Source organism: Phocoena sinus, chromosome 1 (genome assembly GCF_008692025.1).
Source record: "Phocoena sinus isolate mPhoSin1 chromosome 1, mPhoSin1.pri, whole genome shotgun sequence".
Lineage (NCBI taxonomy): Eukaryota > Metazoa > Chordata > Mammalia > Artiodactyla > Phocoenidae > Phocoena > Phocoena sinus.
Window position 1 is genome coordinate 128,260,821 of NC_045763.1, and position 24,788 is coordinate 128,285,608.

At 40.4% G+C, this 24,788-nt stretch overlaps 1 protein-coding gene across 19 annotated transcripts in view; it reads left to right on the forward strand.

Annotated features, from left to right (window-relative positions):
• Positions 1–3,740: 3,740 nt before the first annotated feature.
• PRRC2C (proline rich coiled-coil 2C) overlaps positions 3,741–24,788 on the forward strand; it is a 98,909-nt gene continuing 77,861 nt past the window's right edge. For 14 of the 19 annotated variants that reach the window (XM_032621767.1, XM_032621859.1, XM_032621788.1 and 11 more), the window contains exon 1: positions 3,768–4,005. The gene's annotated coding sequence lies outside the window, so the exon portion shown is untranslated. Of the gene's footprint in view, positions 4,006–24,788 lie in introns of all 19 variants that reach the window. The other 5 variants (XM_032621778.1, XM_032621876.1, XM_032621808.1 and 2 more) reach the window with 3 other exon arrangements.

The following is a 24,788-nucleotide window of genomic DNA, read 5'->3' on the forward strand; positions in this document are numbered from 1 at the left end:
CTCAGCATGGGTGAATCTTTCTATCTTTTCTGTAGCTGTACCAAAGAGCTAACATTGCTGGAGAAATCATACGAATAAACTGAATGGCATATTTTAGATCCATAATCACAACTTCAAAAAATGCTCTCAGCAGATCATGCGAATCCTACTCTTCCTCACACTAGGTTTACTTTTTCACTCTCTGCGATAACTTTTGAATCTCCTTTTCCTCAAACTCCTACATACCAAGCCCTCTCATCAGATTACTTTGCTCCCTCCTTCGCTGAGAAAATAGAAGCCATCAATGGGACTTCCCTTATGCTCCCACCATCAAATCATCAATTGTCCCTAGAGCTGCAACTATCTTCTCCTCCATCGGTGCTCTGGACTCACCTCTTCACACCTTCTCATGGATTTCTCTCTTTTAGTTTCCCTCTCTCTATTACATAATTGCCACCTCTTCCCTCTTCTGGATTATTCCTATTATCATACAAACATGATCTATTGTCTCCAATGTTTTAAAATGTCTCTCTTTACTCCACATCTCTCCAGCCACTACTTTCTTTCTCTGTCATGACAGAGTTCAAGTTCTGGAAAGAATGGTTTATCTATAGTCTCCACTTTCTCAACATCTATCTCATTTTTAGCTCACTACCGTATGGCTTTCTGACCTCACTGCTCCACCAAAAATTCTTGTAAAAGATACCAGTAACCTCCATGTTGCCAAATACAATGGACACTTCTGGCTCCTTCTTCATAAGACTTGACCTCTCAGCAGCATTTAACATAGTCGATTGCTCACACTTTCTTACAATACTCTCCTCTCTTGGCTTCTGTGACATCATCCTCTTGGGTTTTCCAGTTCTCTGGCATCTGCTCAGTGTTCTTTGCTTAATCCTCCACCTCCACCTAACCTCCAAATGTTGTTGTTGTTTAGGTCTGGCCCTTTATTCTTTTGTTTCTCTAATCTTCTCTCTGAGTTATCTTATCTCTTCCCACTGCTTGAAACACGTGAAGTACATATGAAACATGTCTATGAAGCCCAAATCTCTATCTCCAACCCCAACCTTCCCTCTGAGCCCAAGACATCCATGTCAACTGCATACTTTATCTACAGTTGGACACTATGTGAACACCTCAAATTTAGCATGCCTAAAATCTACTTGTTCTCAATTTTTTCTTTTTAATATTTAATTTTTATTGCTCCACCAACCAAACTGCTTTCCTTCCCTCTCCCATCCCCATGGTCTCTATAAATGTCACTGTCATCCACCCAATTGTTCAAGCCATAAACCTATGTCATCGTTGTTTTTTTTTAATTTTTGGCCGCATTGTGCAGCATGCAGGATTTTAGGTCCCTGACCAGAGATGGAACCTGTGCCCCCTGCAGTGGAAGTGCAGAGTCTTAACCACTGGACTGCCAGGGAAGTCCCTAAATCTACGTCATCATTGATTCTTCTCTCTTCTTCACACCTTCCCCTCACTTAGAAGTGATCATCTCCCACAAGCAAATATATTCTAGCTCTAAAAATATATACCAAACCTGTCTACTTCTCTCCATCCCACAGCCTCTTATCCTACTCCAAGCTACTATCATTCTTCACTACTGTAATTACTTCATTACTGCCTAGTGGGGCTCCTTGCTTCTATTCTCACCTCCCTTTAATTCATTCTTCACACTCTTCACTCAGCAGTAACGGTGAGCTCCTTAAAATGGGAAATCAGACCATGTGACTCCCCTTCTTAAAATCTTCCAATGACTTTTCACTGTACCTGGAAGACATTCTGAACTCCTTACCCTGGCCTCCAAGGCCCCACTAAGCCTAGCCCTTTTCTCTCCTTTTAGTTTCATCTTGTGCCACTCTCTCTTAACTAAGCTCCAGACAGACTCCTCCTAGTTCCTAGAACATTCCAAGCTCTTTCCCAAACCAGGGCACTTGTAATTGCAGTTCATTGGGTCCAGAGCACTTTTCCACCTACTCTATGCATTGCTGAGTAGGTCCCTACTCTTATCACTTAGGTCCCAGTTTAAATGGCACCTTCTCAGAAAGGTACTCACTGACCACATAAAGTAAATCTGGAGTGACTGTCTTCCTGGTTATTCTTTTCTTCCTTCCTGTTTCTCTTCCTTCCTTCCCTCCGTCTTTCCTTCCTTCCTGACCTTTTCTCTCCCTTTTTCTTCCAGTTATTCTTTACCTTAATATCCTGTTTGTTTCCTTCACTGCACATATCCGAATCTACTATGTGATCTGCATCACTACACTGTTTCATTAGGACCAAGATCTTAACTTTTCTTTACCTTTGTATCCCAGTACCTAGCACATATAGTAGGTGCTCAATAAATATTTGGTGAGTCAATAACACAAACTTGAGAAGTAGGTGTTATTATCTCCATTTTACAAAATGAGAAAACTGAATTTGAGATGTTAACTTATCCATACTACATAGTAATTAATTAGCAGAACTGTTCATTCATACCTGTTTGAGTCTTATTTTAAAGCCTAAAAAATATGTAATCCTTTTTGTATCTTAAACGATGCTATATATATTTACATAAGCATGCACACTATATACACACATGTATGCACTATATATGTATACACACGTTTATCATTTTTCATAACAATTTTATCACTCACAAAAATTTTTCTGATTGTAAAATCTGGAAATTACAGAAATCCATGCATAAAATATTTTTAAACATCTGATGGCTCTAAGAAAACTATTGTTAAAGTGTTTAGCATTATAAACATTTCAGAGTACTTTTTTTTTTTTTTTTTTTTTTTTTGCGGTATGCGGGCCTCTCACTGTTGTTGCCTCTTCCATTGTGGAGCACAGGCTCCGGACGCGCAGGCTCAGCGTCCACAGCTCACGGGCCCAGCCGCTCTGCGGCATGTGGGATCTTCCCGGACCGGGTCACGAACCCGCCTCCCCTGCATCGGCCACATCAACCACTGCGCCACCAGGGAAGCCCCAGAGTACATTTTTTTTTTTTTTTTTTTTTTTGCGTTATGCGGGTCTCTCACTGTTGTGGCCTCTCCCATTGCGGAGCACAGGCTCCGGACGCGCAGGCTCAGCGGCCATGGCTCACGGGCCTAGCCGCTCCGCGGCATGTGGGATCTTCCTGGACCAGGGCATGAACCCGTGTCCCCTGCATCGGCAGGCGGACTCTCAACCACTGCGCCACCAGGGAAGCCCCCAGAGTACATTTTAAAGTCTTTTTTTTTTTCTATGACTAAGCATATATGTGTGTTTTTAATAGCATATTTATGGCATAAGCGTATTATGGCTTAAGCATTCCCTTGTCCTGAATTTAATGGCTTCCAAATATTCCATAATATTGGTGTAACATAATGCATTTATCTCTGTATCTTTATTAACAAACAGGTTTTGGTATTATGAATACTGAGTATTGTATATGTACATTTCTAGAAAATACCGATACGGCCACATACCAAGGTTAAAGATTATGCATAGTTTTATTTTGATACACACTGCCAAAGTGTTGTTTTAACCAATTCACACAACTATCCAGCACCTACAAGAGTGCTCACTTCCGTGAGGCATAACAACCTGTAATTGAGGTCTCTAAGAGTTCCTGGAGAGATCTCAGGCGAAATCCTCACCCTGCATCTTGAGCTCTGATCGCAGGAACTCCCTCGGTCCAGCAAGCGGCGCCGTCTCGTTCCGTCGAGGTTGGGTCGTCACGGAGACCTCACGTGATTCGGCCGTCTCTGCGCCGGGGGGCGGTCTTGCGGGGATTTGCCTTACGTACGCCGCCGCATGACGTCGTACGTAGGGGCTGGCTAGCCGCCATCTTGCTTCTTTTTCTCGCTCGCTATTTCCCTCTCGAGAAGGAGCGAAAGTGCTTTGGTGGTTTGTCCATCCGCAGCTTCGGCTCTCTGGGGCCCGGGGTCCTTCCAGCCGCCCCCTACCCCTAGTTTCCCCTTCCCCTTCCCCCTATCAGAGCCCTGCGGAGCCCCTCGAAGCGCGCAGACACACTCAGTTTGACACTCATCCTGGCCGGTAAGGAAAGCGAGGGCGTAGGAGCTGCGATCAAAGCGGGCCCTATCCGGGAGGGCTGGCGTGGGGCGGCCCGGGGCGTGGGAGCGCACCCCGACCCTGGCGCCCAGAGACGAGGGAGCCGCGTGGAGAGGGCCTTGGGTCCGGGCATCCTCTTTTTCTCTTTGGCTACCATCATCTCTGCTTCTGGGGGAGCCTCGGCCTCCTGCTTGGGGAGCGGGAAAAACCGGAGTCAGACCCGCCCCATGTGGTCTGCAGCGGGAGTTCCGGACCCGTCGACCTCCTCCCACTCAGGCCCTGTAGGGGGATTACGCGCGTTGCCGGGTAAGGGAAGGGAGTTTCCTTCCCGCGGGATAGGCGGGTGCGCGGTCTCTTTTCCTAGTGTGGGTATGTGTCCCCCCAAACAACTCAGAGGCTCATCTAGGCTCTTTAATGCCTACCTCTTCTTCATGTTTAGTGAGGGTGAAAATTGCAATGAGTAGTGTGCGGGAGAGACCGGGTTAAAGGCCGGGCTCCGTGAGAGGCTCTTCGGGGAATGAGGACCAGTCCTACTTCCGCTAGGGACGTGCTCCCCCAACTCCAGAGGCGGGTTCGGATAGTCTTTTCTCACCCTAGGCCTCTGCATCCCCTAACCTGCTTGATGAATCTCACTCCGCAGCTTTCTCTCTTTGAGGTAGCATTAGTGTTGGTGTTACGGTAAAGGCCCCACTTTAGGGCTTGAAGAAAAGGGCATAGGGGGCCAATAGGAGCACTGATAAATTCTTCCTTCCCTTGAGAGGAATGTGTCTAATTCCTTTAAAGGGATGTGTATATGTTTTGACTTGATCTGAGATTCTTTTGAGGTTTCCGACATGTCTGATGTTTGCTGGCTTCTAAGGCTAGCCGGATTTCCGCATTGACCGATCTTCAGCCTATGTCCATAGATTCATACCTCGCCAGGGTACTTAGAATTGTACAGTAGGCGACTGTGCTGTAAGATTTTCATTTGGAATGCCCCCAGAAGAATCGGGATTTTTGATTAAATGCTTGATAGCTTATTCCCGCAAATAAAAATGATAGGGTGATACTTAAACGCCCACTAAGCCCAACTCCAGCATTTGTTAGAAGTAGATTAACCTCCTCTGTTGGTAATTAAGATGCTGCTCAGACTGGAGCCATTTTTAGGTGTGTGTCATAAATGCACTGCAGCATCTTTTCTGGTTCACTTCAAATGCATTGATCCCCTAAAAAAAGGAATAGGTTGAATTTGAGTTTCTAGCATATAGTCAACGAGTAATTCTCTCCTTTTCCATAATGGAATTTTCAGAATATAGACTTTTTACTTTTACTTTTGTGTTTCGGTATGTGGCTGTTTTCCCTCCACTAGTTGACCTTTTACCATGTACTGAGCACATAAATAAGCTCTTTACAGACATTCTCTTTGTTAATCCTACAGCAAGCCTTTGAGGGAGGTACTATCATCATCCCCATTTTACAGATGAGGAAATGAAATCTGAGAAATTAAAGTAGTTTGACCAAGGTCACACGGCAGTTATTAATGGTGCTGTATAGATTCAAACCCAGGTTGTCTAAACGCAAAGGGGATGCTCTAAGCTGTCAAACTGCCTCCCTGTTTCTTGTAATTTTGCAAACTATAGGACCTAAATAAGATACAGCATTATTAACCTAGTTTTTGTTTTCCTTGACTTAGTATAGAAACATGGTTGCATGTGAAGGTTAAAGTGTTCCAAGGTGTAAAAAATACATTATAGCTACTCTGGGCATAGAAAAGCCAGTCGAGTAAAACTCAAATGCTGTGGTATGACAGATAAGTTTTAAATTTTGATATCTGGCCTATATTATTGATAAAATATTTCCTCATCTGTAAAATGGAGATGATAATAGTAGTAACTCCTTCAGAGGCTTGCTGTAGGTTTATCACAGATAATGTATGTAAAGAGCTTATTACTGTGCTCAGTACATAGTAAAAGGTCAACTAGTAGTGGAAGGAGAATGACAGAATACTGGTAGAAGAAAATACTCTTCTTCCAAGCAGTGGGTAACCTGTGTATTCTCAGAATGGAGTATACCTTTGGGAACTTAAGAGATAGTTTTCCTTTTTTTTTTTTTTTTAAGGCTTTTTTGGACTTAAATATCTTTTTTTTTACACTTATATATTGGGTTTTGTTTCTTAAAGATTTCTTCATGTTCTAGAGTCAGTACCACTGTGATCAGTATATTGGGCATAGCTGAAAATACAGAAGTTCTGCCTCATTCAAAGTCCCTGTCTCCCCCTCTACCCCTACCCCACCCCACCATCCTTATGGTAAAATGTCTTTGAAGATTATATTATGTCCTCCTCTCCCTCCAAGTGGTTTCCTTCTTCCCCCAGCCCCCAAACACCACTTCAGTTTGTAATTCAGTTGAGGAACTCGTTTTTCAGATGCTATTTATGCCATATTTGTGTAAGGCACGAATTGATCATTCATAAAATGTTGACACAAACTGGTATAGAACCCTATTCTTACCATGAAGGAGATCCAAAAGTTGTGTCTGCCTGAGTTATGACTAATATACTCTCAGTAGAGCGAGCCTTGTCATCTTATGAATAGGCTGACACAATGAAAGCTTGTCTCAGTCTGTGTTAACTGTTGCTTCGAAGTCTTGAGAATTAATAAGTTAGTTTTGAGTCATAACATTTAAAAATTCTCAATAATGCCATTGATGCATCAGTCAGGACATCTTTGGGGGTAAAAGTGTTCTCTAGAGAGGGTGATTTAAGTAAAGTTTTTATTGTATGTGTGTCCTCCCCCCTTCCCCAAAGGCTAAATGTAGTCTGACCTTTCTGCCAGTTATATTTCTAGTCATTATTTTGCTCTAGATTGACAGAATGCCTGTCACATTTTGGGGGCTTTGTGTGCACATATTTTCTGGCAAATCAGAACAAGGGCTATTACTGAGTTTCAACAGTTGTCTAGTTGACAGAAACTTTTATGTGGTTAGCCTATACCTAGAGTTGAACACAAGATAGCAGTGGAATTATTACTGTTAATGTAATATACTCACCCATGTGTGGTGCTGCTAGGTGCTCTACATTAAAGAAGAGCAGGACATAATCAGCATTTGTGAAGCACATCTAGTATTAAAAAAAAACACTATTGAGTTTTTTTTTTAATTTATTTATTTTTGGCTACGTTGGGTCTTTGTTGCTGCGCATGGGCTTTCTCTAGTTGCGGCGAGCGGGGTCTACTCTTCGTCGCGATGCACAGGCCTCTCATTGTGGTGGCTTCTCTTGTTGCAGAGCACGGGCTCTGGGCACGTGGGCTTCAGTAGTTGTGGCATGCGGGCTCAGTAGTTGTGGCTCGCGGGCTCTAGAGCACACGGGTGGCTTAGTTGCTCCGCAGCATGTGGGATCTTCCCGGACCAGGGCTTGAACCCGTGTCCCCTGCATTGGCAGGCATATTCTAAACCACTGCGCCAACCAGGGAAGCCCCAATACTGGGCATTATTTACATAACGTTATATAGTAGTTTTCTGTTTCTTGTCTGCCTTCTGATATTAGTCTGTTTTCCTTTACTAGACTGTTTCCGTGTCTTATCACTTTGTACAGTGGTTGGCATGTATCTAGAGTTTATTATATGTTATTGAATAAATGAGATTAGGAAACAGAAAGATTAGACCCACAACTAAGGTTCAACTGACAAATGCCTTAGTGGAGCAAAAGAATACCCCAGTCATTTTTCCCCCTTTATTTACCTATTAGAATAGTATCAGATGCTTTCAAATAGTTTGTGTTTATGTTCTGTACATTGTGAGATTTCTTTGCATCAGATTATCCTTACTAATTTTTAGATTTATTCAACAAACATTACAGATTCTTTTAATTTTGTAAGGCACAGTGCATGAGAGGAAAATGGCTTTTGGTTCGTACTGCCAAGATGTTCACAGTCTTAAGGATTAATATTAAAAGTTATCATGTGATCTTTGGATTCATACCAGAATATAAAAATAAAGATATACAGACAGGTAATGGAAATTTGGGGCAGAAAATTCATATATGGAAAATTGTCCATAGTATATAGGTCAAGTGCCCAGTTGGTTACAAGTAAAGGCATGATGGCCAGGAGGGACTAAGAATAATTGTAATTATTAATATTTAGTGAGCACTTACCATGCCAGGCACTGAGCTAAGAACACTTTGAGGATTATCTCTTTCATTCCATACAATAAGCCTAGAATGTGGATTATTTTATTCCCGTTACACAACTAGAAAACTGGATTTAAAGAGATGTAGTAATTTGTTCAAAGTTACTTAGCTAGTAGGTGAGATTCAGATTATTGACCCAGAGCCTGAGTGCTTAACTTCTATACTACATGGATTTCCCAGTGGCCAGTGTTTTTCAAACTTTAGTCATTCACAATTTTTGCTTTATCTTCAAACCATCTGTCAATATTTTTGTTTAATTTAGCTTCCTATCTTTTAATTAAGTGAGTTTAAAAGAAAAATTTATGTGATTATTTGGTGTTAGAGTTTTTTACCCCTAACATGTGTTAAACATGTAATTTTAAATATTCCTCTATGGACTACTTAAAATCATCTAATATACCATCAGTACTCATTTGTATCCTACCCTTTGGGACATAACTGCTATAAGAAATGAATACTGCATAGGATCAGGCAGCAGTTGGAATTAATGAAGGCCAGAAGTGATGAAAGCCTAAAAATAGAATAGATTCATCAAACAGGAAATGGCAGCATTACAGGAGTAGAGATATAAATTAGAGCCTTAACTACATACTTGGGACAACCATTTCCAGGATGAACTGCAAAGTGGAGTGGGTTTATTTAGACAGAGAAATGTAACAGGATGTGTAAGATAATCTATGACAAGAGGAGGAGAACAAGAATGAATAACTTAAGAAAGAAGTCACTACAGAAATCAGGGTGGAAAAGGAAAATCTCTAAAATAGGATTGTGACAGCCAAATGTAGCAGAGTTCAGAAAAATATGTGAGATAGGGCTCTTGGATTTGGCTTGAGTGATCCTTGGTGACCCTAAGAGAATTTAAGTCAATTAATGAGGCTGAAAGGTTATAAGCAGGGAGGAATAAGTAGTGAGACCTCTTGATTTTTAGGTGTGTTGAATACTCAAAATGAGCTCTGGACTAGGAGTTTGAAAATCTGGGGTTAATCCTTTTGTCACTTGGAGGCAAGTGACTTGACTTCTTCAAGTTGTGGATACACTATTCATCTGGAAAATAAGGATAATATCGGTTTCTCCTATCTTAGAGGATTGTTACAAAGATCACATTAAATGTATTTCTTATACTTTTTGAGTTTAATATTCTTTGATATCACATGAGTCTTAACCACATTTAAAACAAAAGGGACGCGTGAAAAGTAGAAAGTTGAATTACGGGAGGATAGGTTCTCAACGAGATTGGAAGATCTCCTCATGGTGCATATGTAGTTAGAGAATGGGTGTCTAGGGAGGTTAATAATCGATCTTCCTCCTCCTTTCCTAATGAATAATCTGAAAGTGCAGGGCTGCTGTATATGGTTGTACCATTTGTGCACTGCACAAAGATGCCTGGCTGAAGGAGGCAACAAGGACTGAAATCTAGCCCTTGATCTGCTTTCAGAGTCCTGTGCCCTGGCTAGGCCTCCAGCAGAAATTGTGCCTCCACTTCTCTTCTCCCTCACAAGACATCAGCCCTCTCACCAAGATGAGTACCTGTATCTTCCCAGAGGGTGTGTTTTTCTATTTGCACAAAGGCCCTGTGGAGGCCAGTGCTCTGAAAGGCTCCTTAAGGAGACATATTAAGGATATGTTTAGAACAACATCAAAAACATTTGGGAGACTGGAGAAATGGTCACTAGGAACAGAAAGCTTAGAACTTATTATGAAAATGGGTTAAGTAGTTGCCCAACAGCAAGTACAGAATTCCAGTTTATCCAGTGTATTTTAAAGATGGGCATTGTAACTTATTAAGTGTTTCTAGTAATTTGGAAACAAATAATGTTTATTAAAATATCATATGTAGATTATCAGCTTTCAAAGAGGAAAGAGAATCTATGAATAAAACTATACTTAACATTTTTTTTTTTTTTTTTTTTTGCGATTCGCGGGTCTCTCACTGTTGTGGCCTCTCCCGTTGCGGGGCATAGGCTCCGGACGCGCAGGCTCAGCGGCCATGGCTCACGGGCCCAGCCGCTCCACGGCACATGGGATCCTCCCGGACCGGAGCACGAACCCGTGTCCCTTGCATCGGCAGGCGGACTCTCAACCACTGCGCCACCAGGGAAGCCCTATACTTAACATTTTAATCTTCAAAAAAACCACTTTATACTTTTTCAGTTGCAATTACAATTTACATTTTTGGCAATATGACTATTGTTGCTTGGCCTATATTTGTATATATTTTTAATGTTATTTATTTTGATGTTTGAACTTTTTTGGGGGGCTGTGTTGGGTCTTCATTGCTGCGTGCGGGCTTTCTCTAGTTGTGGCGAGCGGGAGGCTCTTCGTTGTGGTGCGCGGGCTTCTCATTGCAGTGGCTTCTCTTGTTGTGGAGCACAGGCTCTAGGTGCGTGGGCTTCAGTAGTTGTGGCACGAGGGCTCAGTAGCTGTGGCTCATGGGCTCTAGAGCACAGGCTCAGTAGTTGTGGCATACGGGCTTAGTTGCTCCGCAGAATGTGGTATCTTCCCGGACCAGGGATCAAACCCGTGTCCCCTGCATTGACAGGTGGATTTCTTTTTAAACATCTTTATTGGAGTATAATTGCTTTACAACAGTGTGTTAGTTTCTGCTTTATAACAAAGTGAATCAGTTATACATATGTTCCCATATCTCTTCCCTCTTGCGTCTCCCTCCCTCCCACCCTCCCTATCCCACCCCTCTAGGTGGTCACAAAGCCCCGAGCTGATCTCCCTGTGCCATGCAGCTGCTTCCCACTAGCTATCTATTTTACGTTTGGTAGTGTATATATGTCCATGCCATTCTCTCACTTTGTCACAGCTTACCCTTCCCCCTTCCCATATCCTCAAGTCCATTCTCTAGTAGGTGTGTCTTTATTCCCGTCTTACCCCTGGGTTCTTCATGACCTTTTCTTTTTTTTTCTTAGATTCCATATATATGTGTTAGCATATGGTATTTGTTTTTCTCTTTCTGACTTGCTTCACTCTGTATGACAGACTCTAGGTCCAGGCAGGTGGATTCTTAACCACTGTGCCACCAGGGAAGTCCCTTGGCCTGTATTTTTAAGTAACTGGGTTTTTTTTGTTGTTGTTGTCATTGATGTTGTTTTTGCAGTACGAGGGCCTCTCACTGCTGTGGCCTCTCCCGTCGCGGAGCACAGGCTCCGGACGCGCAGGCCCAGCGGCCATGGCTCACAGGCCCAGCCGCTATGTGGCATGTGGGATCCTCCCTGACCGGGGCACGAACCCGTGTCCCCTGCATCAGTAGGCGGACTCTCAACCACTGCGCCACCAGGGAAGCCCTAAGTAACTGTTTTTAATGTTAGGTTTAAACTTTGTAGATCTTAATTGAACATAATATGAAGAATTACTTCTGAAATGGGACAGATAGAGAAATTTTATTTTAAAAGCAGGGAAAGGATGTTATTGAAGCCTTTTGACAGAGATGTGGAAGGTTGGTTATATTGCTGTATAAGTGTTATAATTTTGATTAAGAATAATTGGATTTTTTGATATGTGTAGTTACATGTAGCCCACACCACAATTAGGATACAGAATGTAGAAAGATGAAATATCTCCCAACTGTAGAATCAGAGTCTTCTGACATTTTGGAGACACAAAGTATCTCTCCTGATGAAGAAAGAGCTATTGAGTAAGGATTGAAAAGTCAAGAATAGCTTATATGTGCTGATTGCTTGATTTCCTGACCTGACCAAAAATTAAATAAATAAATTTCTTTGGTTGTATAGTTATATTTATGACAAATTTGAAAACATGGAAAAAAATGAAAGTAGAAAGTAGGAGAAAGAGATGGGTAGGTTAACATGTCTCAAGACAGATCATTTTAATGGTAGAGGAATAGAGCCAGTGCTTGGTGGGGAGGGATGCTAACCCATTCTCTACACTTAAAAATTTAAACTTACAATTCCAACCCTTAAAGGCAGCCCTTTAGTTATATGAAAGGTTTAGAATAATTCATGATGTTGGATGAGCATCTTGAACAGAATGCTTCTCTTTTTCTCCCATAAAATCCAACATACTTGCCTTTCAAAAAATAAAGTTGACTAAGAACTTATTTATGCATTAGTTTTTATTTACTATGTATAAGTTTTGAAAATGTTATTACTGTTTATTAAGCTCATTATTAAGTACCAGACACCATCTGACAGCTTTATACACACTTAAATCTCACAAGAGACTAGAAGATATAGCCAACAGATGAGGAAATAGAAATTCAGGATTATATTTAATGACTGTGGAAATGCTTATGCCATAAATATGTGTATGCCACAATTATGCTATAAAAACGTAGCTACTAAATGTTAGAGCTGGGATTTAAACTGAATCTGTTGTAAGAGAAGTAATTGTGTAATACGAACAGTTTTAAAATACTACAAGTTGTCCAAAAGAGTGCTCTGGCAGTCACCTTATATAAAGTGATAGACACACAGCTTTACTTTGCTGGGATAGTAATTTATAATACAGAAGATTTGATAGCTACATTTCTTTTCTGATAAGGCTTTCTTGGCCCCAGAAACTTAATTCACATATTTCAGTTTCTAAGAACAGTCTGAGCCCTTCTACCATTTTGATTAAAATTGCAAAAGATTTATTGGTATTACACTTTGTTTTTAAAAATAACAATTTTTAATGCTTTTGCTGTAGTGCTATTTGTAGTAGAGGCAGTCAACGTGGTGATATTCTTAGCTTTACTATTGTAATAGCAGATCTTAAAAATATTGGATGTCACTCTAACTTTATATTTTTAATTTATTTTTTATTGAAGTGTGGTTGATTTACAATGTTGTATTAGTTTCAGGTGTATAGCAAAGTGACTCAGTTATACACATATATATACACATTCTTTTTCAGATTTTTTTCCATTATGGGTTATTACAAGATGGTGAATATAGTTCCCTGTGCTGTACAGTAGATCCTTGTTGTTTCTCTTATATATATAGTAGTGTGTATGTGTTAATCCCAAACTCCTAATTTATCCCCCCACCCTTTCCTTGTTGGTAACCATGTTTGTTTTCTATGTCTGTGAGTCTTTCTCACAGAAAGTGATATCTCACATGTAAGTGATATCATATATTTGTCTTTCTCTGTCTGATTTACTTCACTTAGTATGATAATCTCTAGGTCCGTCCATGTTGCTGCAAATAGTGTTATGTCACTCTGAATAACTAAGTGATTATAACAGTTAGCAATGGAAGTGACCTTAGAAGTTGACCAGTTCAACCTCTCACTCAAAGCAGAAGTTACCTTTTAAAGTATTTTTGATAAAGGCTTATCTTGCTGTTGCTTGAACATATCTGGTGCCCAGGAAGACACTGTAGTTACCTTTAACAGTCATTTTAAGATCTTCTAAATTTCCAAATATTTGAACACCATGATAGAATTCAAACCTCTTCACTTTCTCTTGGCTTCCATCATCTGCATGAGGATTTGGCTTTCTTTTCAGAGCTCTTTTTTCCCCCCACAAAGAAACAGTTATGTATCTCTTCACGAGAGTTACTGTTTCTCTAAAAAACAAAACAAACTCTGGGGATGAGACAGCAGGAGAGACAGGGAGAGATGTCTAAGCTTATTTCCTAGAAGCATCCTTCTCTCACATACCTCATGGCATTGTGGCATTTTGTGCCTCAGGAAAATTACTTATCACTTCATTTCACAGCTCTTCGGGTTGCTTGGCTAATGGTGAAAGTAGAGAATGAGTTTAAGATATAACTTGTTTCCACCTATGGGTAAACTGAACAGTTACGAAGTTTTTCTTTTGTATCTAATTTAGTTTGTTTTTAATGTTTGTCTTAATGAAGACCAGAATTGAGCGTAATGCTCTAAACAATGTGATAAACACAAGATTCAGTAGAACTGTCACAGTTCTAGATTTGTGCATTAGATTTCTATCAAAGTAGCAATTTTTGTAAAGCAGTGCTGTCACACTACTAGCTGTTACTAACTGTCCTGTTTTATATGAACAGGCTGGGTCTGTATTTTGTATTTATGAAATTCAGTTCTTGAGCTATGACTAACTACCTATTCTTTTTTTTTTTTGGTACGAGGACCTCTCACTGTTGTGGCCTCTCCCGTTGCGGAGCACAGGCTCCGGATGCGCAGGCTCAGTGGCCATGGCTCACGGGCCCAGCCGCTCCGCGGCACATGGGATCTTCCCGGACCGGGGCACGAACCCGTGTCCCCTGCATCGGCAGGTGGACTCTCAACCACTGCGCCACCAGGGAAGCCCACTACTTATTCTTAAATCCAATTTAATTTTATCCAGCATTCCAAGAAAGTCATTAAATCTTAAGAGAGTCATTAAGCGCATTGTTACTCTTTCAGATGTTTGTGTCATATGTGGTGTCTACTTTCCAGGTCTTTATTCAAGTTTTTGACAAAAGGCTTTGAAAAGGACAGGGTCCAATATATTAGTTTTTCTGGTCACATTACTTCATATTGACTTACTTGAATATAAAATAATTTTCAGCCTCAAATATTATATGATCCTCATTTGTATTTAAGGAGGAGTGTATAAAGACTAGTACTTTGATTAATGTGTTTAAAGTCAAACTGCGGGGGGGGAGTTAAAAGTAAACTTTTTAGAAAGGTAATATTTTACATTATAAATCAACTATACTCCAATAAAAATTAATTAAAAAATATTTTTTTAAAAGGTAATATTTTGTGAATGCCGATTGACCTGGAACTCAGAGGAGTGTGGTGAACGTCTTGACTTTTTATTTTAAATGGAAAATTTAGTTAAAAGTTGAGTTATAAAATGCTGTTTTCTGAAGTTAATACATCAATCCCCTCTATCTTTGTTAGCTACCATGAGAAAATACCATAGGCGAGGTGGCTTAAAAAACAAAGTTATTTTTCACAGTTCTGAAGGCTGGAAGTCCAAGATCACGGTGCCAGTGTAGTCAGGTTTGGCTGAATGCCTTCTAGCTGAGTCCTCGCATGGCTGAGTAGAGCTCTGATGTCTCTTCCTCTTATAAGAGAACTAATCCCATTATGAGGCCCCACATTCATCACTTCATTTAACCCTAATTACCTCCCAAAGGTCCCAGCTCCAAATACTTTCTATTACATTGGTAGTTAGGGCTTCAACATATGAATTTTGGGGGGACACAGTTCAGTTCATAGTAACCCCCCCTTTTACAGTCTATAATGCATTGATTTTTATGCTTTTTTACATTGTTACACTTCAAAGTAATATTTCTACAACAGTTGGAATACATTCATTAATTGAGATATTACTATGTTTTGTTGCTTTAATTTTTTTATCCTTGATATTCAACTCTATTGTAATGGAGTAAGTTTTGTTTTTAATTAATTAATTTTTTGCCTGTGTTGGGTCTTCATTGCTGCTCACGGGCTTTCTCTAGTTGCAGCAAGCAGGGGCTACTCTTCATTGCAGTGCACGGGCTTCTCATTGCGGTGGCTTCTCTTCTTGTGGAGCACAGGCTCTAGGTGCGCGGGCTTCAGAAGTTGTGGCACGTGGGCTCAGTAGTTGTGGCTGGTGAGCTCTAGAGCATAGGCTCAGTAGTTGTGGCACAGTGGCTTAGTTGCTCCGCGGCATGTGCGATCTTCCCGGACCAGGGCTTGAACCCGTGTCCCCTGTATTGGCAGGAGGATTCTTAACCACTGCACCACCAGGGATGTCCCCAGAGTAAGTTTTGTTATGAAAAACTTGAATCTTTTAAAATCTCTTAACCTCAAATGACATGTTATTTATTATGTATTTTAAAGGTTTGATGCTTATCTCTTCTATAATGAAAATTGAGTTCTGATTTTCATATGGTGAGGTTATCTTGGTTACTGGCTTTGACAGTAATCTTGGCTCCATCACTTCCTAGCCTTATGAGTTTTACTTCTAAGGTTGTTTCTTCATTGGTAAGTTTTGGTGACTTGGGCTTTGAGCTCTTCTTATTTCCAGTCTGATATTTTTACATTCTAAATCTCTAGAGCTCAGATTTTAAAAACTTGGCTTCAAGAGACATTACAAAATTAGAATGTATAGAAATTGGATCCCTCTTTATGTTAGAAATGGGAGAAATAAATATAGAAGATTATTCAGGGTTTTAAACTAGAGGTTAGGGAAAATGGTTATGGTGAAATTGGGAAGAACATGTTTGGGAAAGCAGATAAGCTTTTAGACTTTTTTGGGGGTTGGATAGTCTTAATCTCAAAGAAATGTTGTAAAAATAATACAGAGAATTTCCATATTCGTTCATTCATATTCCCTGATTGTTAATAGTTTGCTGTATTTGTTTTACCATTCTCTGTGTGTACATGTACCTATGCACACACTCACATATATGTTTTTGACCTTTAATGTCTTGGTCTAAACGCTGTCATTACCTGAAACGTTACATTCAAATCACAAGCTCCTATGCCTCCACTTTTCATTCAGTACATTTTCTCCTGCTGTTTTTATTAAATGAACAGAGCAATCCATAGTAAGCTTGACTCAGCAAGCATTCAATAATCACTACTGTTAAGAGCTTTTATTCAATCTTTTTGAAATTTCCAGTTCCTTCTCCTCTTCTTATTTTTTTCCAGCTTGTCTTACTTCACTCTCTGATTTAGACTTCCATGAAATGTTAATCTAACCATTCTCCTAGCAGTATCCTCATCTCCCTTGCTTTTCTTTACACCTGCCTGGCGCAACTCTAATTTCTTATTCGATCCAGCTGCTTTGTGCCTCCCACCACTCCCTACTTCTAGACATGCTGCTGGACATTGTTAACAGCCTTCAAACTGCACAGGCTTGGGAATACTGTATATTCCTGGTTTCCAGCTTCTACTCAGGTTTCAGTGCTGCCTGTCAATGCCTCGTTTTACTAGTTGGCTGTCTTTTCTCCCAGTTCTTTGCAAATCTTTTCCAGCCTTCTCAAATCTCCACTCAGTTGATGAGATCAGCATGTCTCTTTTTCATTTGTTCCTAGTAGTGCCTGATTAGTAGGCACTGGGTAAATATTTTTTGTGTGTGGATGGTGGAATTAAACATGTTTAGTGTGTAGTTCTGTCAAGAAACTCAAGTGAAGATGTTTTGTTCTATACGCAATTAAAAATGAATGTCTAAAGATTGTAGCTTGAAGGAAGGATTTGGTTGGGAATTATCCTTACGGAAGCAGTGAACAGTAGATGAGATGGCTAAAGAGGTAAGCACATAGAGAAGAGAGCTGACAAAAGCAGCTAACATTTATGTAGAGGGATAGGAAAAAAAAAATGAGGCAGATGTCAGTCACAGAAACCAGTGAAAATGGTTTACACAGAAGCTCTTTATTTTTATATTTGTATGTGATACTTGACTATTATTAGTATATATTCTTCCTATATTTGTTCAATAAAACATTTGTTGAATGTGTCCAGTAGGCTCATCTGGAAATGGTTGCAGTTTCTTTTTTTTTTTTTTTTTTTTTTTTCGGTACGCGGGCCTCTCACTGTTGTGGCCTCTCCCATTGCGGGGCACAGGCTCCGGACGCGCAGGCCCAGTGGCCATGGCTCACAGGCCCAGCCGCTCCGCGGCATATGGGATCTTCCCGGACCGGGGCACGAACCTGTGTCCCCTGCATCGGCAGGCGGACTCTCAACCACTGTGCCACCAGGGAAGCCCTGCAGTTTCTTTTTAATGTTAACAATTTGAGTGGGACATTGTGCTGTGTTTCCCAGAGGAACTAAACAATCACCATAAGAATAAGGAGGAAAGAGGTAAACAGAGGCTGGATACATAGAAGCCCATGGAGGCCGGAAAGATTATGATTCTGTCATTTAATTGAATTTTGCAAATTGGTGATTTGCAAAAGTATGAGGTTCCTCCCTCCCCCCCAAATATACTAGATTTTAAATATCACTTAATATTTTTGGTATCAAATACTTTTAATTCTTTTGTAATCGTAGGTGAGTCACCTTAGAATCTTACAATTTTTGGCACTGATGGAATTTTAGAGGTGGTACCTAATCTCCTCTTGATGTGGAAATCTCTTACAGATTTTTTTCCCCACAAATTTTCCACCTACAATACCTATCCTTTCATGAAAACCATCTTTTTGTTACCACTGTTTGTTATTCTTTCATTTCAAAAAGTTGATGTTTATATTATGGTAAACTGCTGCCTTCCAAATTTCCCTTGGACCTTTTGGAAAGTCTGTTGGCTTTAAAAGCACTGGCTTCCTTTTTTTTTTTTTTTCTTTTTTCTTACTTTCTTCCATCTTAACTTTTTTTTTTTTTGGTCAAAAAAGGTAATATGTATTTATTCAAAATTCAGAAAATGTAGGTGCATGTTTTGCTACATCTAATTTCAGTGAAAAAAATGCTAGTTTCTTACCAGCATTGCTCAGTTATAGAACCTTGAATTTAGAGAGATGTTTACTTTCTCTTCCCTTAAACAGAGAAAGGGGATGTGTTATTCAAAAAGCTTTATTTTGGAGACTGGCCCTCAGCCCTTAATGATTTAGATTTTTTTAGGTACATAGTAGACAGGGTAGTAATATAAAAAATGGGGGGTTTTTTTGGCCACGCCACACAGCTTGAGGGTTCTCAGTTCCCTGACCAGGAATTGAACCTGGGCCACAGCAGTGAAAGCCCAGAATCTTAACCACTAGGCCACCAGGGAACTCCCAGAATGCTATTTTTAAAACAAAGACAAGCCTTTGCTCAGAATTCAGTTGTTTCCCATTGTTTCAAAGATAAAGTTTTTAATCCTAATAGGCCCACCTCATCCAACCTTCTTTCTCTCCTTCAACTGTCCCTTTCTTACTAGCTTCTGCTTCCCCAGCTTTTTTTTTGTTTGTTTTTCCCCCATTTTATTGAAGATGAAATGGGAATTCTTTTTTTTTTTGCGGTACACGGGCTTCTCACTGTTGTGGCCTCTCCCGTTGCGGAGCACAGGCTCCGGACGCGCAGGCTCAGCGGCCATGGCTCACGGGCGCAGCCGCTTGGCGGCATATGGGATCTTCCCAGACCGGGGCACGAACCCGTGTCCCCTGCATCGGCAGGCGGACTCTCAACCACTGCGCCACCAGGGAAACCCTCCCCAGCTTTTTTGAACATGGCTAGCATATCAGGGCCAGAGGTCCTTTGCATTTGGTTTTTCTTCAACCTTGAAGCTGCCTCTTTGCCCTTTAGATCCAAGTCAGAAGCTCTCTCCTCAGAGAGGCCTTTAGTGATCAACTTATCTAAAGTAGTTCCACCCTTTCTAAAGTAGTTTCCACCCTTTCATGTTCTCCTGTTTGGTTTTATTTATGGCATTGTCACCATCTGAAATGATTTTATTTACCTATTATTTGAATCACCAAACTAGAAAGTAAGACCCGAGAGAGCAGATTCTTATCCCTTGTATCTCCAGTGCACAGAATAGCATACATAGTAGGTGTTCAGTAAATGTTTCAAAATATGGATCACTTAATGACTGACATAGATTATAAATAAATTTTATCACATACCATATTGTAGTGAATATCCTTACGTGTATGTGTATTTTGCACGCATTAGTATTTTTTTAGGATAGATTCTTAGACTTTGTTTTAAGCTATGCTGCTGGGTTCTAAACCATTCTCAGCTCTCTACCCAAGCCTTACAAAACAGACCACAGACTGGATTTGGCCATAGGCCTTAGTTTGCCAAAGCCTGCCTTTAGTTCATTGTAAATAGCATGTGAATTGTCTCTGTTTAATGTCAGAATTCCCTTGTGAAATCACCTGGGCCAGACACTTCGGGGGTGGGCAGCTTTTGGACAACTTTTTTTTTCCATTGTTTTTACCTGTTTATTTTGAGCCAAATCTGGTAATTTCTGTTTTCCTAGAAAACCCTTATTTCAAAGCCTTCTTTTCATGTCTGTATTTTATATCATCTTTCGCATTCTTAGTGTTAACTTAAAATAAGAGTGATTCAGCTAATTTATATATATTTTTTCCAAAAGAGCCAGCTCTTGAATTTATCAGTAGTTATTATTGTTTTTTTTTTTTTAATTTGATTTTTCTTTTCTGCTTTTTTTTGGGTAACTTTTAAAACATATTGTTTTGTCTGGTAATGAAAGTCTTTAAGAGCATTCCTTTGAATTATATGATTCTGCGCTTTATGGTTTGATAAGAGGTGTGTTTGTTTTTCACTTTCAGTTGATTTTCTTCCACATTTCTGGTTTTGTCTATTAACTTTGTAGCCACAGGAATATTAAACTACTTTCTTATCAATCCCAGGAACAAAAACAGTTTGTTGATTCCTTGTTTATTATGTTCTGACATTTTTTTTTCTGCTCTGGCATGAGCTGTATTATTACATTGTTCTTCATTATTCCTTCTCAGAGCTACTGATTTCTCCAATTTCATATCTTGCCAGCCTGTTTCCCTCCCTGCCATCCCTGCCCTCTTCCCTTGTACAAATGAAAAACACTACTGTAGGGACTTCCCTGGTGGGGCAGTGGTTAAAAATCCGCCTGCCAATTCAGGGGACATGGGTTCAATCCCTGGTCCAAGAAGATCCCACATGCCGTGGAGCAACTAATCTTGTGTGCCACAACTGCTGAGCCTGCGCTCTGGAGCCTGCAAGCCACAACTACTGAGCCTGCGAGCCCCAACTGCTGAAGCCCGCACCTAGAGCCCATGCTCCGCAGCAAGAGAAGCCACCGAAATGAGAAGCTCACGCACTGCAGCAAAGAGTAGCCCCCACTCGCCTCAACTAGAGAAAGCCCGCACACAGCAACAAAGAACAAATGCAGCCAAAAAGAACCCCAAAAAAACCTATTGTATAGCTCCTATATTAATATTCTACTTTACTTCTGACATTTCTGGTCACCACGTGGAGAGCGGGGTTCCCCACACCAAGCAGTTAGATTCTCCAGCCACTATCAGGGTGTCCTGAAATTTAACTCAATTCTGATCTAACTACCCAGAGATAGCATTATATCCCAGAGATTAATAAGGGCTCAGTCCCACAAGACTGTCCCCCCAAATACTTCAGATGCCAGTTGAAAGTCCAGATTGTTACTATTGTTAACCATGCTGCTAGCTAACTGGCTGGCTGGCTGTAAATCATGTTTGATTAATTTGCTAGAGCAGTTCACAGAACTCAGGAAAACAATTTACTTACTAGATTACTGGTTTATTACAAAAATATTAAAGTATGGGAGTGAATGAAAAGATGTACAGGGCAAGGTCCAGAAGAGTCCCAAGCACATGAGTTTTTGTCCCTGTGTAGTTTATGGAACTCCATCCTCCAGGAAGTGCTCCCAGCCTTAATGGAGGCATGAATAATTAAATCTTTGGCCAACGGTGATTAATTCAACCTCCAGGTCCTCTCCCTACCTTGGAGGAGAGGAGGATGGTGTTGAAAGTGCCAGCCCTCTAATCACTTGGTTGATTCCCCTGGCAACCAGCCCTCACCCCTAGAGGCCTTCCTGGAGTCACTACACTAACTTATCCTCAGGTGTGGTTGTAAGGGGCTTGTTATGAATAACAAAAGATACCTTTATCTCCTATTATTTAGGAAATTCCAAGGGTTTTAGCCCTGTGTCAGGAGTGCGGATGAAGACCAAGTATAATTTTCTTATAAATCACAATTATCATACCTTGCAGTCTACACTCCACTTACAATAAATTTGTGTAAATATCTGTAATAACTTCATTTCTAATCCCTCTTGTTTGCTTGGAATCTGGGGGTCCTTGATCTTTTTAAAAATAATTTTTATTGACATAAAATAAACTGCACATACTTAAAGTATACTATTTGATGCTTTGCATATACACATCATGAAACTCTTACCACAGTCAAGATAATGAACATATCAAGAAAAATTTCCTTCTGTTCCTCCCAGTTCCTATCCATAGGCAATCACTGATCTGCTTCCTGTACCATAGATACATTTGCATTTTGTAGTGTCGACTGAAAAAAAAGCACAACCTAAAAGTTGAGAATTACATTTTATTTGGCGGACAAAACTGAAGACTTAAGCCTGGAAGTTAGCCTTTCAGTTAGCTCCTAGGGACTAGTCCAGAGAGGTAAGGGAGGAGCCAGGATATATGGAAGTTTTGCAACAAAACCCAGGTAGTTGGAACATCAAAAAAGGTTAAGGTTAATTAAAGAAAACCAGACGTCTCAAGTTAATGAATTTAGATCTTTTCTAGTATGGGAAGATGCAAGGGTCTGGGCTTATTGAAATCATTCCTTTGATATGCACCTTAACTCTCTAGGACCAGTATCCTCCTTTTTCTCCACCCTGGATCCCCTCAGGGTGCACAGTTGGCGGTGGCTGCTGTAGCTACTGGCTTGTTGGCCTGCGGCAACATCCTTTGTTTACTGATACGGGAGGCAACATTTTTCATCCACAGTTGAATTCAGTATATAGTGTATATGTTGGGAGCCTAGCTTCTTTCCTTCACCATAATGACTTTGAGATTTATCCATGTTGTTACATTTATCAGTAGTTCATTCTTTTTTATTACTTGGGTATTCATTCCATTTATGTATATACCACAATATGGTTATCCAGTAACCTGTTTGTGAACAGTTGGGTTGTTTCCAGTGCTTGCCTATTACAAATAAAACTATGAACCAGGGTACAAGTCTGAGTCTTCATATGGACATTTGTTTTCATTTTCTTGTATAAACATTGGGAATGGAATTGGGATTGTACGGTTTGGGGATGTTTTTTCCTTTTAAAGAAGCTGCCAAACTGTTTTCCCAAGTGGTTATACCATTTTACATTCCCACGAGCAGGCTATGAGAGTTCCAGTTCTTCCACATCCTTGTCGACACTTGGTATAATTATTCCGTAGTTTTAGCCAATACAGTAGAAGTATGGAGTTATCTTACTGTGGTCTAAATTTGCATTTCCCAAATACTAATGGTGCTGAAATGCTGAATATCTTTACACGTGTTTACTTGCCACTTGTGTATCTCTGGTGAAGTGTCACATCCTGTGCCCTTTAAAAATAATTGGGTCATGTGTTTTATTATTGAGTTCTGAGAGTTTTGTACATATTCTGGATAAAAATATTGCGTCAGATACATGATCTGCAGATGTTTTTTCCCAGACAGTAGCTTGTGTTTTCATTGTCAACCGTGAGAACTTTCAAAAGGCAAAAGTCTAGTTTAAAAATTTCATCTTTTATGGATTGTGAGCCCCGCCCCCACCCCCACCCCCACCGCATGCGGCTTGCAGGATCTTAGTTCCCCAGCCAGGGACTGAACCCACGCCTTTGGCAGTGAAAGCTCTGAGTCCTAACCATTGGACTGCCCGGGAATTCCCTATGAATTGTGTTTTTAGTATACTATCTAAGAAGCCTTTATATTTAACCCAGGGTCACAAAGATTTTCTCCTATGGTTTCTCTAGAAGTTTTTATAGTTTCAGGTTTTACCTTTTGTCTGTGGTCCTTTTTAAAAAATTTGAGATATTTTTAACATATGATGTCATATAAGTTTAAGGTGTATTTTTGTGCATTTATTTATTGCAGTGTGATTAATTATGCACGTGATGTGTGGAGGTTAAGCATTAGCTTAAACCTCCACACATCACGTGCATAATTATCATTTAAGATCTTAGCTCGAAAAATCTACAAATAGTAAATGCTAGAGAGGGTGAACCCTCTTGCACTGTTGGGGGGAATGTAAATTGATACAGCCACTATGGAGAACAGTATGGAGGTTCCTTAAAAAGCTAAAAATAGAACTACCATACGACCCAGCAATCCCACTACTGGGCATATAGCCTGAGAAAACCATAATTCAAAAAGAGTCGTGTACCACAGTGTTCATTGAAGCTCCCTTTACAATAGCCAGGTCATGGAAGCAACCTAAGTGTCCATCCACAGATGAATGGATAAAGATGTGGCACATATATACAATGGAATATTACTCAGCCACAGAAAGAAACGAAATTGAGTTATTTGTAGTGAGGTGGATGGACCTAGAGACTATCATACAGAGGGAAGTAAGAAAGAGAAAAACAAATACCATATGCTAGCATATATATGGAATCTAAAATAAAAAGGTTCTGAAGAACTTAGAGGTGGGATAGGAATAAAGACGCAGACGTAGAGAGTGGACTTGAGGACATCGGAAGGGGGAAGGGTAAGCTGGGACGAAGCGAGAGTGGCGTGGACTTACATATACTACCAAATATAAAATAGATGGCTAGTGGGAAGCAGCTACATAGCACAGGGAGATCAGCTCGGAGCTTTGTGACCACCTAGAGGGGTGGGATAGGGAGGGTGGGAGGGAGACACAAGAGGGAGGAGATACGGGGATATATGTATAGCTGGTTCACTTTGTTATAAAGCAGAAACTAACACACCATTTTAAAGCAATTATACTCCAATAAAGATGTTTTAAAAAAAAAGATCTTAGCGGCTTCAAAATACGTATACAATGTTGTTGACCATAATCATAATCCTGTACATTAGCTCTCCAGAACTTACCCCATCTTCTAACTGCAAGTTTGTACCCTTTGCTATGGTCCATTTTGCATTGAGTTTTGTATATTTTTGTATTCATTCATTCATTCAGCTAGCTAGCTGCACTAGGTCTTCGTTGCGGCATGTGGGATCTTTGTTGTGGCATGTGGGATCTAGTTCCCTGAACAGGGATGGAACCCTGGGCCCCCTGCAT